Below are 15,847 nucleotides of genomic sequence, written 5' to 3'. Positions count from 1 at the left end.
ACTCAGGACGAGAGGAAGACCCATGCACAGATCATTTGTAAGCTGGGGCCGGCCTACACTCAAGTCGCTACAGCACCTTTGTCTTTCACCTTGTTACCTGTCACCCCACACCCTCCACACTCCCCGCTCCCATAATCTGACCATAATGGATTGTCTGCCATATTCTAAACACTACTATGCCAACCAGCTTCTTCCATGCCATCCTCTCTGCCCGCAATGCCATTTTCCCCACTCGGAGTCATGCAGGAGAGCCTCTGAAGATTCTTTCACCCCAGCTCAAACGTGCCTTTCTTCATGAAAACTTTCCTATAGGATACAAGTACCATTTCCACTGTTCTCCACACAGCTCTCTTCTGTACAACAGTTACCTCTTCTACAATACTATGTCTACTTATCACATCAGACTATAAACTATCAGAGACTGAAACTGTATCTTGTTCACCTCTGTACCACCAACAAGTTCTACAAGGTCTAACATGTGGAAACCATGGCATAAATGTTTGCTTCTTTGTGAATCCGAGGAAATTAATGAAAACTCACTAGGAGAAACAATAACGGTGTCTACTTCACTCTCATGTCTTCTGAGGTCTTAATCAGAATAGAAAGATCACTAAATTAAAGATAGAAAAGCAACATCCCACAAGCTGACAAGGCACACAGAATCTTTCATCCTTTTTGGTGATGATTTAAATGCCCACTGAAGGGAGAAGAGAATCTTGCTCTTACATTTGAGAAATAAATTCTACAGAAATTCTGACAGTCAATCGGGAAACATAACTTCAGATTAAAATTTTTCCTGTTGCATAATTTACAGATATCACATAGGAAAAATAAAAACCAGGTAGAAAAATAACACATTTTATATACCATTTTTTAAAAGGTAAAAAATGGGTCAGTATTTTGGGAAAGAATAATAGTCTTCAAAGGCAAAAATGATAAAATATTTTCTTCCCATTTTTCTTTTGTTCTTTTTTTCCTTTTCACATCCCTACTCACAAAGTCAAAAAGAAAAACAAAAGGTTAAACATAAGCTAGCTGCACCAAGGAGGCAATCTTTACATCCTTGCCTTAAACAAGATAAACCACCCAACTCAACAATTTCAGGTAACTTATTTTTGTTATATACAGTTAGAGAATACCCAACAGCTGTTTCAATCAAATGACCTAAAGACACACAATAAACAAAACTACACCCACTCTGAAGCATATACCTCTATGGAAGATGTTATTAATGCTTTAACAGAAAAGCTCTGCTGTGAAATACACTTCAAGTTACCACCTGGTTATTGGCTCAAAGATGGGCTAGATGCCAAGTCATTTAAACCAGATCAAGTAAAGTGAATGTGTGCCAACATTGTTTTGACCTCATCACTATACTTTCTGAATGACCTAACAATGCTCTTAATCAGACGTCTTGGACTAATTGTTTTAGGAACACAATTCCGTTAAAATACATCTTTAACTCTACCTGATTCTAACAAGGAAATAACTTTCACTTAATAGTTATTTTAGAAGATATTTGCAAGCATACAAATAAAAGACATACTTACAGATTGTATATCTTGTAATGGTTTTTATGCTTTGAATCCAAAAACCTTAAAACAAAACAAACAAACAAAAAGCCACCATTAACAAAAATGAGCTAACATTTGAAATTACATTTATACTATTGAGAAAACCTAAAAGACAGATTCCATTTTTCCTAATCTCAAATACCATTTAAGAAAAATAAATAAATAAATTCCAATAAATATTCCCTTCATGGGTTTAAACTAGTAATCAGGTCATTCTTAAATAATTATTACATTACACAGATTTATACAATCTGAAGTAAAGCCAGAGCTTTTCATAGAATAAATATTTTCATAATCTTCTCTCTTTAGCCTAACATTATGAGGTTGAGTATTAAATAAGTTATTTAAAAGGTAGCATTAGCACTTAGCTCAAGTTCACCTAGCTCATTCAGATGTGAGAGAAATAGTCATGTGTAATCAAGTCATCTTAAAAATAACCCTGAAAATTCAGCCATCATTTTCTTTCAAATGAGAAACTTTTCATATTTGAAAGATGCAAGTAGTAACTATTAACTCCATACAAAGTTTATTAAGTATTTTCACATATATATTCTCAGTTGACACTCACAAACATCTGAGAGAGCTTCTTCACATTTTACAAATGAGGGAAGTAAGTGTCAAAGAAATTAGAAAACTTGCCCAAGGTCATACAGCTAATAAGCCAAAGAATCAAGACCAAAGACCTCTCCCTCAAAACAGTTACACAACTAAACAACAGCAACAATTACAGCCAACAAAAGCACTTGCCATGTGTTTCTACCACATTTAAGTACTTCATGCATATAAATTTGTTTACTCTTATGAGGTAGGTAATAGGGGGAAAGGGGTTAGAAAAGTATAAGCTGAGGAAATAGGATAAACAGAATAAAAAGACAAATGGAAAACAAAAGAGAAGATTTAAAAAGATTTAAAGTCTAGGAGTTTCAACATATGAGTAGGGGTTCTAGAGAAAAGAAGAGAAAACACAAGAAGAAGAAATCCAAGATACAATTCAAGAATAATACCCTAAACTAAAGGATAGGAGTTTCCAAAATCAAAGGATACAATGAGTATTCAGCAAAAATGATGAAAATAGACCCAAATACAGGTGTATATAGCTCAGTGAAATTTCTGAATATTGAAGAGATAAACGTAGGACCCTAGAAGCTGCCCAAAGAGGAAATAGGTTTCATAAAAAGTATCTGGAATCAGAATTACACCACCCGTTTTAATGGCAACACTAGCAGCTAGAAAACAATTGGGCAAAACCTTCTGAGTTTGAGGGAAAACTATTCCCAGCCTAGAATTCCATACCAAAAGAGATATTAAATCAAGTGTGAATATACAATAAAGGCATTTTTAAACAGAGAAATCTCAAATAATTTTGCTGCCCAGACAATCTCTCTCAGGAAGTTACCAGAAGATGTGTTCCACCAAAACAAGGGTGGGAAACCATGAAAGAGGACGATTCAAGGAACTGAAGAATCCAGCTCACGAGAAGGGAAAAGGGAATCCTCAGAATGACGGTGAAGGAACATCCTAAGTAGACAGCTATAAAGCAGATCTAGTGAACAACTGACCCAGATCGGGGTAGATCAGAAGGCTCCTGAAGAAGATAAAATCGATATAATACCAAATGTGCTTGAACATGTTAAGAGATTTATATAGTTTAGGGATAAATTAAAGTTAAGAATATAGAAACTAAGGAAGCTAAGAGAGAGAGAATTTTAACTCCAGGGAAAATAAAATGTTTAGGAAAAAACAGTTACAGTACTTAACTGTAAATCGCATTTATCTAGTCATAATCACATAAAAACCCAAAATTTATATAACCAAAATTACAATTTAGCTACTAGAAGGAGGGCTGAACATCTGTGGTTGGGTAGAGGGAAAAAGTTCATAAATTTGGATGTGAAAAATCATGCCACACAGTAGTATGAGGATTACTTGTAACTTTGTCACTAGTTAAAATGATGTATTTGTATGTCACACTAAAATATTAATTACAGTCAACACTTAAAAATTATTAGAGTATAGATTTTATATAATTTGTTAACTACAGTATTCTAACAAATTTTTGTTTTAATATTTTCTGAACTATTATAATCAAAACAAATGTAACAATGACTTTCTCCTATACCAGCAAAACATTCTCTAATGGACTTAGTATGACAAGATGGGTTCCTCTTATTTCTGCAGAGTCAGGCCCTCATCCCATAAACCACTCAGCAGTTTCTAGACCAGGCTCTTTCCTTGCACGACCAATGTTTCATCAAGGGTTCCGGGTCACTAGTATTTTTTTTTTAATGGTATGCTTTCATGTTTTCATTCCTTGATACCCATTCCTATCAATATTATCTTTTATTTAAATGTATTGAGAGAACATGTATTAAGTATCTGAAACTGTGCTTGTTTCCCTGGGATAAAATTATTTAAGGACTATTGTCCCTGCCGTCAAAGTAATACTAGAGGAACTGTATCGCTGAGAATAAGGTTTAGCTGTGAGAAACAGAAGAAGGTCGGTGGGGGAGGGGCCCATAAGCAAATATGCTACTAATTATATTAAATACATTACTCTCCCACATAAATTCCAGGATCAGTAGTCTACAACTGGTTGGGTAGATTTGTTTCATAAAGGCCTGGAGCCCAGGACCCTTCCATCATATGCTGAGCCAACATGATGGGCAGCCCAAGGTCCAAGATGGTGTGCCATTATACTTGCAGTAAGAATAGACCAGAGAAGGGAAAGAAGGATAGGCCCCTCCTTTAAGAATTCATCATTTCTACTTAAAACCAATAGATTTAAAGTTATCACATTATCAAATCTAGCCACAGGGGAAGCTGGAATTACCATGGGCACTCTGGGAAAGCACGTACACAGCAAACAAGCAAGTGTTCTATTAATGATGAGAAAGGTAAAGATGACCATTGACTTTCTCGATGGTTGTTCTCTTCTCTAATTTCAATTATCTCTAATCTTTATTTTCTTCTGCAAAACAAAAACAAAAACTAATGACTAATACTAATGTAACAGGTATATTTGTAATCCTAATTTAAAGTCACTCTAAGAGGGGCACCTGGGTGGCTCAGTCATTAAGCATCTGCCTTTGGCTCAGGTCATGATCCCAGGGTCCTGGGATCGAGCCCCACATTGGGCTCCCTGCTTGGCGGGAAGCCTGCTTCGCCCTCTCCCACTCCCCCTGCTTGTGTTCCTGCTCTTGCTGTCTCTCTGTCAAATAAGAAAGAAAGAAAGAGAAAGAAAGAAAGGAAAGAAAGGAAAGAAAGGAAAGAAAGGAAAGAAAGGAAAGAAAGGAAAGAAAGGAAGAAAGAAAGAAAGAAAGAAAGAAAGAAAGAAAGAAAGAAAGAAAGAAAGAAAGAAAAGAAAGAAAGAAAGAAAGAAAGAAAGAAAGAAAGAAATGAAATGAAATAAAATAAAATCACTTTAAGGAGGAGTCCATAAGCTCCACCAGACAGCCAAAAAGGTACATGGCATAAAAAAAAGACTAAGAACTCTTGCCAAGGGACAAAGGGAAACAAAGGAAAATTACTACTTTGTGGTTCTGGGGATGACTATTAATAAACCATAGAGGACAATATTTCATTCTAATATTTCATGTGCACTTTTCTTTAAATATTTAAGTTATGTATCACTTTTTGTGATTCTTCAATTTAGCCCACTTCTTCAACTAACCAAGGAAGCACTGCTTCTGCTCAGACGACTTCTACTCCACTATGAATATTCTACAGGAAAAAGTGGTGTTACACATCCTTTCTCTTGTCTCTCCTACCCTCTTTATCTTCTCAATCCCTATACCTTTCTCAATTTGCACTTTTGGATTTTTTCTTTAAACTGAGATAAAATTTACATACAGTGAAACAGATCTTAGGTGTACAACCATCTCCATCAAAATACAGAATACTTCCACTACTCCAGAAAATCCCCTTATGCCCATTTGCAGTCAAACCCCACTAAGCTCCCAGGCAGCTAATATTACCACAGATTAATTTGTCCTTGTTCTTGAACTTCATATAAATGTAATCATTTAATATGTAGTCTTTTGTAACTGGCTTCTTTCATTTAATCTAATGTTTTACAGATTTATCCATGTTACATGTATCAGTAGTTCATTCCTTTTATTCTGTGTATGATTCCACTGCATGACTACACCATCACTTGTTTATCCATCCTCCTTTGATGGATATTTACGATGTTCACAGTTTGGGGTTATTATGCATAATTATTTAAACATTCTTGTACAAGAATTTTGGGGATACCTGCTTTTATTTTCCTTGAGTAAATAAGTAATAACTAGAAGTAGAGTTGCTGGGTCATAGGAAGACAGGGTAGATGTATGTTTATAAGAAACTACTAAACAGTTTTCCGAAACAGTTATGCCATTTTACAATCCTATCTGCATTTTAAAAGAGTTTCAGCTGCTCCACAATCTCATCAACATTTGGTGCTGTCAGTTTTAATCATAGCTTTTCCAATGGGTATAAAGTGGTACCTTATTGTGGTTTTAAATTTCCTTTCCCTGATGACTAATGATATTAAGCATATTTTCATTTGTTTATTAGCCATTTTTATACCTTCTTCTTTGAAAATGTCTGTTCAAGTCACTGGCTCATTCCCCAGTCCCCCAGTTGGATTACCTGGCTTTTTATTATTGATTTACAGAAGTTTCATATATTCTGTGTCAAAGTCTTTTATCAGATATACGTATTAACATAAATATTTGCTCCTTATCTATGACTTGCTTTTTCACTTCTTTAATAATGTGTTTTGATAATCAACAATTTAAAATTCTGATAAAGGGTGCCTGGGTGGCTCAGTTGCTTAAGTTTAAGTGTCTGCCTTCAGCTCAGGTCATAATCCCAGGGTCCTGGGATCAAGTCCCGTGTTGGGCTCCCTACTCCACAAGAAGTCTGCTTCTCCCTCTGCCCCTCCTTCCACTTGTTCTTTCAATCTTTCTCAATAAATAAATATTTTAAAAAATAAAATAAAATTCTGATAAAAATCCAATATATCAAATTTTTCTTTTGTTTAGAACTTTGTATCCTCTCAGAAATCTTTTCCTACCCTTAGAGTTCACAAAAATATTCTCTATGCTTTCTTCCAGAAACTTTACTTTTAGCTTTTTCTCAGTTTACATTTTAATATGGTTGGAAATTTAGAAATTTAGATAAATGCTAAGGATAACTGGGATAACCAAAACAAAAACAAATTACTTGAAGGACAATGACTATAAAATTTAGGAAACAACAACTCATTGCTATCTACCATATCTTTTCCTCCAAGAAAATGAATAAGCAGGAAGTGATCTGCAAAATACAATTTTCTCACAGAAAGTCTACAATTTAAATGTGAGCAGAGCCAAAGGTATTTTGGAGACTAACAATTCACTTTTAGTTCATTCTGGGTCTGGTAATGTTAAGTTTTGAATCCAAATACATAAACCAATAATGTATAAATAAGGAAACACTCGTCTTATAGCCCAAATCCAGGCAACACAATTCACATGTGGCTGTCCTGCACACACATTGAAGTAGGGTAGAAATACCAAAATGGTTATAGCAGTTATCAAAAGTTTTCAGGGAGAGATGGAGGTTTTCACTATTCACTTTCAACACTTCTGCAACTGTGTTGTTAAATATAAGCATATACTACTTTCAAAAGAAAAAAAAAAGTTTCCTGCCCTACCGTATTTTCCAAAAAAGTACAGAATTGACGAAGTTATATATCACACTATTTTACCTCCAGAAAGCGAGTTTGATGAGCTTAGAAATCCATTGCTTTTGAACAATATATTTTAGTTTACATAAATATTTTCATATACTATTTCTGAATTAGAAAAAAATGGAAACCAGGTTTTTTTAATGTGACACCAATCCTCCTTGAGAAACAGTTTGGTTTTTTTAAAAAAGATTTTATTTATATGACAGAGAGAGAGAGAGCACAAGCAGGGGGAGCAGGAGAGGGAGAAGCAGGCTCTCCTCTGAGCAGAGAGCCCGATGTGGGGCTCAATCCCAGGAGCCAAAAGCAGATGCTTAACCGACTGAGCCACCCAGGCACCCCCAGAAAGAGTTTTAATGAGACATGCAATTCCTGTTTATAAAGACTCATGAGACTTTTTAAAATTGTATCTTCATTCATACTGAGCCTGTCTTGAGGATATTTTTAAAAAATTATTAGCATACACTATCACAAAATCGCAAATCTGATCTCAGTGAAAAAACAACTAACAAAACACAAACAATTTGTTAAAATGCTGGTAACTGCTCTATAAATCCCTCCTAGAGGCACAGCCATGGAAAGCCCAGTCTTTAACTTCATCAAGACACTTCCTGTGTTATCTTAGGTAGGAGTCCATAATGTATATTCAAACCAGTTTTTGATTCTCTTTTAAATTTCAAGTATTATTTATCACAGGCACAAGTGCTGAGAACTTCTGCTTCCCAATCTTCCATTTTCCTATGTTTCACTTAGGAAGTACTGAGAACTTACTAAATAAATAACCTTAATGATTCCTTTTAGACATGCATTTTTTAAAAAATCACTTCAGTTCTTCAGTTCTAGAGAAGAAAACAATCTACTGGGGTAAACTTTCATAAAATTAAATATCCCACAAAATAATCCTGAATGGGCTAGTAAAATGGAAATACACTAAAATGGCAAACAGGCATCAAGCTGGTGGTGGCTTGTTGGTGTACAATATTAAGGCTATTAAAACAACATCAGGGGCGCCTGGGTGGCTCAGCTATTAAGCGTCTGCCTTCGGCTCAAGTCAAGATCCCAGGAGCCTGGGATCAAGTCCCGCATCAGACTCCCAGCTAGTGAGGAGCCTGCTTCTCCCTCTTCCTGCTGCTCCCCCTACTTGTGCTCTCTGTCAAATAAATAAATCTAAAAAAAAAAACAAAAAAACCCCACAAAAACTGGGGAAGAATATCATTAATGATTAGCAATGTCTACCATCAGTTGGGAAGAGAGAATAATATAAAAATTTTCACTGTATTTGCCATTTCTGGAAAAAATCAATACAAATTTATGGGTAGAATTCAATATTAGAGTAGTAAGGTTATTGTAACCAAATTACAAGCCTTAAATAAGCTTGTTCTTAAAATCTTTTTACATATTCAATATAAAGGGGTCATCTCTTAGAAGTTTTCTTACCATAACATGTATATATATACTTTCGACCATTATAGAGTATCTGGTAGAGGAATTATCCTCTTGCTATAAGCTACTGTAAAACTGGGCAAAATACATGAGGTAACCATTTTAGGCACTAAACAGAAGGCAGCACACGCTTACGATCCTTCAGAGAAAAAGAAACATGAGGTAACTTCCATGACTGCCTTACTTTCAGCTTTGAGGCTCTCTTCTGACACAGTGGGAGGAAACAGAACAAATGGAACAAAGGTCTCACTGAGGTAAAAGGCAGAGATTTGAGTTCCGGGGTGCTAAAGCAGCTAAAGTTTGTGGAAGAGAATAGCAGAGAAAAGGGACTGAAACAGAAATTCACCTCCGGTCCTTGGCCAAGGGTTGGGTTGCATATGTGCAGGATCTGAAAGCATAATGGAGAGGACACCAGAGATAGCACAGCCAGCAGGAGGAGTTCTGGCCCAGCCAGAATGCAGAGACTTCATTTAAGCACCAGGTATTCAGCTGAGACCCCAGAAAGGCCACACCTTAGAACGGAGGACCATGTCCTAAGACAAAAGACAAAACTGAAATAGGCCTGCCTTAACAAAGAAAACCAAGCCTGACAATACCAGAAGATTAATCGTCAATTTAAATGCCTGCCGAAATGAAACTCAACACCCTTAAAGAAAGTAACAGTCCAGACTCCCTACATCATATCATTCACAACATACAATATATCATTCACGACATTCAACATACAATTAAAGTTTATTAGACATGCAAAGCAGAAAAATATGACCCATGACCTAGAGAAAAAAGCAGTCAACAGAAACCAATTCCAAGATGAACCAGATGTTGGAATTAGCACATATGGACTTCAAAGCAGCTACTATAAATACATATATGAATATAAAGGAAGATGATTACAGTAAGTGTAAGAATGAAAAGTCTCAACAAAGATACAGAAACTATAAAAGAAATTCTAGGCCTCAAAAGTTCAGTAAATGGAAAGAAAAATCTACTCGTAACAGAAGACTGGAGACTGCAGAAGAAAGCTGTGGCAGACTGCATTTTTCAAGAAGGACTGCATCATCCCCATCCTACATGGCTCTCCTTTCAACCTAACTTTAACACTTGTCCCATCAACTGGTAAAGTCTATGGTTCCTCCCCCTAGAACTTGGGCACACCTCTGTTGACTGCCTGAATCAAGAGAGTATAGCAGAAGTGACATTAAGTGATTTCTAAGACTAGATCATAAAAATGTCATGCACTTCCACCTTGGACTCTGGATTTTCACTCTTGGCACCAAGCTAACAAACACAATATGATAAAGTATGAACTAACCCACATGGAAAGACTTGGAAAGGCCAAGTAGAGGGGTGCTGGCCAACAGCCAAGATGAAGACCCAGATAACAGCCAGCATTTACCAAACATGTGAGTGAAAACACCTGTAGATGATTCAGCCCCCAATTTGCCAACTCATTTCTAGTCACTGAGTCTTTCCAACTAATGCTCCAGATATTGTGGAGCAAAGAAAAGCCATCTCCACCATGCCTCGTCTGAATCTGTGAGTATAAAATAAATAAATGCTCAAGGTCATATATATGTGTAGAGGTGGTTTGTTAGCATAAATATTAGCTGGAACACAAAGATAATGAATTTGACAACAGATTAGTAGTAATTATCTAATCTGAAGAAGAGAAAAAAGAAATTGAAAAAATGAACAGCTCATCAGTGTGACCTGTGGAATAATGCAAAGTACTTTATCACATATGTTACTGGAGTCTCAGAAGGACAGGTGAAAAACAATGGACCCTGAGTGGCTCAGCTGGGTAAGCATCCAACTCTTGGTCTCAGCTCAGGTCATGATCTCCGGGTTGTGAGATCAAACCCCACTTCAGGCTCTGCACTCAGTGCAGAGTCTGCCTGAAGATTCTCTCTCTCTCTCCTTCTCCCTTTGCCTCTCCCCCCACGTTCTCTCTCAAATAAATAAATAAATAAATTTTTAAAAAATTATCAACAAAAAATGAGAAAATTTGTTGCCACCAGACTTGCCCCTCAGGCTGAAGGGAACTGATGGAAATAAATACAAAAGAACATTTTTTCCTTCCCTTTCTCTGAAAGACAACTGTTTAAAGCAAATAACACTATATTCTGGGATTTAATACACATGTAGATATAAAATATAGGACAATAATCATATAAAAGAAATGGAGAAATATAGAATTTTACTTTTATAAGGTTCTTATATTTTAATGCTCACAATATTAACTCTAAGAGGACTATAATAAGCTAAGAATGTATTTTCTAATCCTTACTGCACAACCTCTAAAATATATATATATTTAGGTACAGCTAAAAAGTCAATAGAATTAAAATGGAGTATCTAAAATTATTCTATTAACCCCAAAGAAGAGAGGAAAAGAGGAATGAGAGAGAAGAATGAATGAATGAACAAAGGAATATTGGACAACTAAACACAAACAGAAAAATGGTAAACAAAGCAATTCAATAATTATACTAAATGTAAATGGACTAAATACTCCAACTAAGAAAGTCAGTGATTATAAAGCAACTTTAAATTTGATCTTACTTAGAATATTTCTTTATGAACTATAGTACATATTATGTTTATATATACTTGCTATACAAATTGGAGCACTCTACAGGCAAATTAATACATAATGCTGAATTGTGAAGATGCAAGATTACATAAATCAAATGCAAAACTCAATCTAGCTGCTCTACACTTATACCATACTACTAAACTTGTTCCAAAAGAGGGGGGAAAAGAACCTGGGTTGCTAGATAAACGTTCTTTATAGGCCTCAGAAATTGTTACTACTTTGGTGAAGTTACTGTGATGGTCCAGGGTCTGATCCTCTACCTTTTGGGTGAGCCCTGATCCTGTCAGTATATTGAGTGGTACTATTTTTCAGGAACAAATTCAAACTCATGTCATATGACTGATATATAAATATCATAAAGACCATAACAGCAATGTATTAATATCCTTGAAAAGTCCAACTGCCACAGGAACTAAATTACCCACATCTTTATGACAAGTTCAATATCTTGCCATAAGCAGACCCACTGAAAAGTGAAAGTATAATGCGCTGAATAAACGTGGAATCAAATAAAAGAAGCTAGCTAAAGCAATTTCTAACAAAGACATTCTGATGTCTCCATCTTTACAACAGGAATTGTCTTGCCAAAAATATCTAAAGTTCATTGGCTAAAGCTTCCTTTTCCTTGGCCATGTTTTTTCCATGTTTCAACAGCTAACTGATTGATCCATTGAAGGGCTTTACGTAGACTAAATCTATTCTAGCCCATTAAATTCATGTCTTACTGTAAAGCCTAAGAGTCATTCTCTTTCTTGAAGGTGAACTGGTATATCTCTGCTTGGTGCCAATACATACTGATACTAAAGTTTATATTATTAGAGCATTAGATCATTTTCAAATGCTTGGAGAATTGATAAAAATTCATCTTACAAATATTTATTGAGTGCCTCCTCTGTGACAAGTACTACTGTATTTACAGGGTAGTACTGACAACCACAATCATAATAACAAATGCTCCTAGCAGTCTGAAAGAAATCCAGAAGCAAAACCTTTTTTAAGGTATCCTGTTCAGAAAAGACCCTAAGAACACTGGACAGTCCCTACTAATCCAAAAATAAGTAAAAAAGAAAAAAAATCGTATCTGAAAAGAAAAAAACAAAGTAACTATTTGCTACATTTGTCTGTAGCTAACTCACTAATTGGCACCATATTTACCTCTGCTGTATTCATGTTAAATTAAAATTTGCTCTTAGAACTCTAATATACCTATAGCTGCCACTGCTACTACTAAAACATGAAATTGGGTTGTTGTTTTTCTTCCTAACACATAAGTCATCTCTGCCTTAATCCCATTAATACAGGCAAGCTCCAAACATTCTAATCCTTAACCATTTTCTCCTAGGCATCTTCAGGTTGTCAAAATCAGTTATACATACAAGTAAAGTACCCTGTTAAAAATGCACTCTTAACACTTGCCTGCACAGTACTGCCTTTTCCTGTATTACCTCAAGTTAAACGGAAAAGCAAAACTAAGAGTTTTATATTAAAGTCTGATCAAAGACAATGATCCCCAGTAGGAAAGAAAATCTACTCTCTCAAAAGAGGAATAAAACTAGAGGGAAAAGAAACAGCAGAGGAAGTGAACTATAACCCACTGAAAAAATTCAGAAAGCTGTTATTATGAATAAAAAATCACTAAGCATTTCTCCAAAGAAGTTGTATCATTTTGCACTTTTACCAACATGGATTAGCGTTCCAGTTCTACCTCCTTGCCAACCCATTATTAGCCCTTTAAGTTTTAGCCATCCCAGTAAAATATGAAACGGTGCCTCATTATCTTTTAATTTTCATTTCCCTGATGATTTATTTTGAATATATTTTAATATGCTTATCATTTAAGTATTTTCTTTTGTAAAGTTGCTGTTCAAATTTTTTGTTCTTTTCTTTATGGGGTTGTCCTCTTATGAATTTGTAAAATTATCTTTATATTGAGTTGAGTTCAAGTACTTTGTCAGATTGCATTGTGAGTATTTCTCCCAAACTTGCTGTTTTTTTTTAAATTTTATTAATGGTGTCTTTCAAACAACAGAAGCTTTTAATGCTGATGAAGTCCAACTTGTGAATTTTTTCTTACCTGGTTAACTTCCTATGTACTGTCTAAGAAATCTTTGACTAAATCAAAGGTCACAAAGATTCTCTTCTCTGTTTATATCTATTAGTTTTATAGTCTTACATTTTACTTTTATGCTTCTACCTACAATATCCATTTGTATGTAATATGAGATTTTTGTGTATTATGAGAAGAAATCGAGGTTCTTTTTATTTTTCATACTGACATTCTGTTGTTCCAAAACCATTTGTTAATATGAGTATCCTGTCCCCAGTGAATTCTCTTGGCATCTTTGTCCAACAACGTATGTCTGAGTTTTCCTGTAATTTCCATTCTGTTCCATTAACCTAAATATATATACATTTTTTTCTTTTAGTAATTATATTGTATGGCCCAGCAATTCTTTTCATGGATATTTAACCAAAAGATATAAAAATATGTGTCCACAAGTCAGGTGAATGGATAAATAAATTCTATCATAACCATACAATGGAATACTACTCAGCAATAAAAAGAAACAAGTTACTGATGCAAGCAGCAACCAGGGTAATTACGCTAAGATTAAGAAACCAGACCAAAAAAAGTACATACTATGTAACTGCATTTACATAAAATATTAACACAGGCAAAACTTAACTACAGTTAAGATTTAGAAACTGCCTAGAACAAGGGTTGGGGGACTGATTGCAGAGGGGCATGAAGAAAACATTTATGGCAATAAAAATGTTTCAAATCTTGACTGTGGTGATGTTTACATGGATGTATATACATGTCAAAACTCACTGAACTGTACACTTAAAGTGAGTACATTTCACTGCATATAAATTATACCTCTATAAAGTTGATTATAACTACCAGTATGTAAAATGCAACCCACCTCAAAGCATCTCAAATGTATTTTGCTTAATTCCAGAGACAGCAATACAAGGAGTATGATAATCATCTTCAGGAATGAGAACTTTTTAGAATGAAAAGCAAAATGGCACTAAGAATAGCACTGTCCAATAGAACTACCCAGTGATGAAAATGTTCTGTATCTATACTGTCTAGCACAGTAGCCACTAACCACCTGTAGCTACTGAGCACTAGGTACAAATGAAAATGAATGAGTAAATTTATCTTAACTAATTTAAATTTAAACATAAACAGCTACATGTGGCTAATGGCTAACTGGATAGCACAAGTCTAAAATACAGAGATCTTTGGAAAAATCCAATAGACCACAATACATATGCCTTAGTAAGGTAGCAGAAATGGGTACAATCATGGAATAGAGCATAAAATTGAAACAGGAAAGTTACAGTAATAACTGGGACTTCACAACTGTTAAAATACCTACTGAAAAAGTATTTTCAACCATATGCAGTTTTCTAACAAATTCCTGATATGCCTGATTAATTTTATCAGATTAATAAAATAAAGAAGAAAACTAAAATTCTGGAGATACTTCTAACCAAAATGAGGAACAAGTTTGAGTGGAAATGCCAGGAAACAGGGAGAAAGTGTTCATATAATTTTAGAGTTCACGTCAGACAAGGAAGGAAATACTGGCATAGTTAGATATGATACAGATCAGTAAAACGGATTTCAAAAGCTTCATTTAAATAACAGGCTATGAATTCATAACTCAAAATCTAAAAGGAAAGACTGCAGAGAGACTTTAAAAACTAAAATTCTGTATAAACAATCACAAATGATACTAGTTTAAAAAAGGCAAATGGACAGAAATTATCTTAGAAAACCAATCAATACAGGTGCAGAGAATTTACTCTGTGTTCAGATTTAAAAGGTTTACAAGCAGGAAAAAAAGAGGGGGGAATAATCCTAGATGAATATAAAAGAGCATACATAAAGGAACATAAAAACAATAAAGACAAAAAAGAAAAGGCTTAGAGTGAGGAAAATGTTTGGATCAAAAAAGAACATTAAATAAGGTAGAACTCCACAGGTTAGACAGCCGTATGACACTAGAGCCAGAGAACAAGCAGAACTCCTTAAAAAAAAAAAAAGGTTTAGCAGCCATTAAATTCCCTTTCACTTCCATCGTCTCTGTCCAAGAGAATGTTGCTCTGATTCAGTAACTCAAGAGTGGTGGATGCATGACATTTTTCTGGATTAAATGTGTTTTCAATTTGCTATTAAAGCAAGGTTATTTCTTAAAGAATATTCCTTAACAAACTATCAACAACAAAATCTCTGACATTCCTTGATTATACATATTAGTAAAGCAGACAGTTAGCAATCAATAATTTGAAACAGAGATAATCCATCAAGCTCTTTGTAACAGCTTCACCTGAATCTTGCAGTCATAAAATTCAAAAGACCAGCAAGGCGGGGCATTATAAAACTGTCTGAAGAAAGAACACCACTAACTTCCTTATTTTTCAAAGAGTTCGTAAAAATCATTAAGGAAAAAAATTTTTTTAAGTAAGTTGAAGATAGGGTCAGTACACATGTACAAACCAAAGGAA

The 15,847-nt window shown here is 34.9% G+C and overlaps 1 protein-coding gene across 2 annotated transcripts in view; it reads right to left on the bottom strand.

Annotated features, from left to right (window-relative positions):
- The window catches only part of PTEN (phosphatase and tensin homolog), a 90,989-nt gene that overhangs the window by 38,570 nt on the left and 36,572 nt on the right, over positions 1–15,847 (bottom strand). Inside the window, exon 1 of one of the 2 annotated variants that reach the window (XM_064594566.1) lies at positions 1,551–1,595. The exons of the other annotated variant lie outside the window; for it this stretch is intronic. The gene's annotated coding sequence lies outside the window, so the exon portion shown is untranslated. Of the gene's footprint in view, positions 1–1,550; positions 1,596–15,847 lie in introns of those variants that run through there. 2 annotated transcript variants of the gene reach the window in all.

The sequence above is a fragment of the Mirounga angustirostris genome, unplaced genomic scaffold (assembly GCF_029215605.1).
Source record: "Mirounga angustirostris isolate CCGP_5_RB_7025 unplaced genomic scaffold, mMirAng1.0.hap1 SCAF_6, whole genome shotgun sequence".
NCBI lineage: Eukaryota > Metazoa > Chordata > Mammalia > Carnivora > Phocidae > Mirounga > Mirounga angustirostris.
This window is presented reverse-complemented; position numbering and strand designations above follow the sequence as displayed.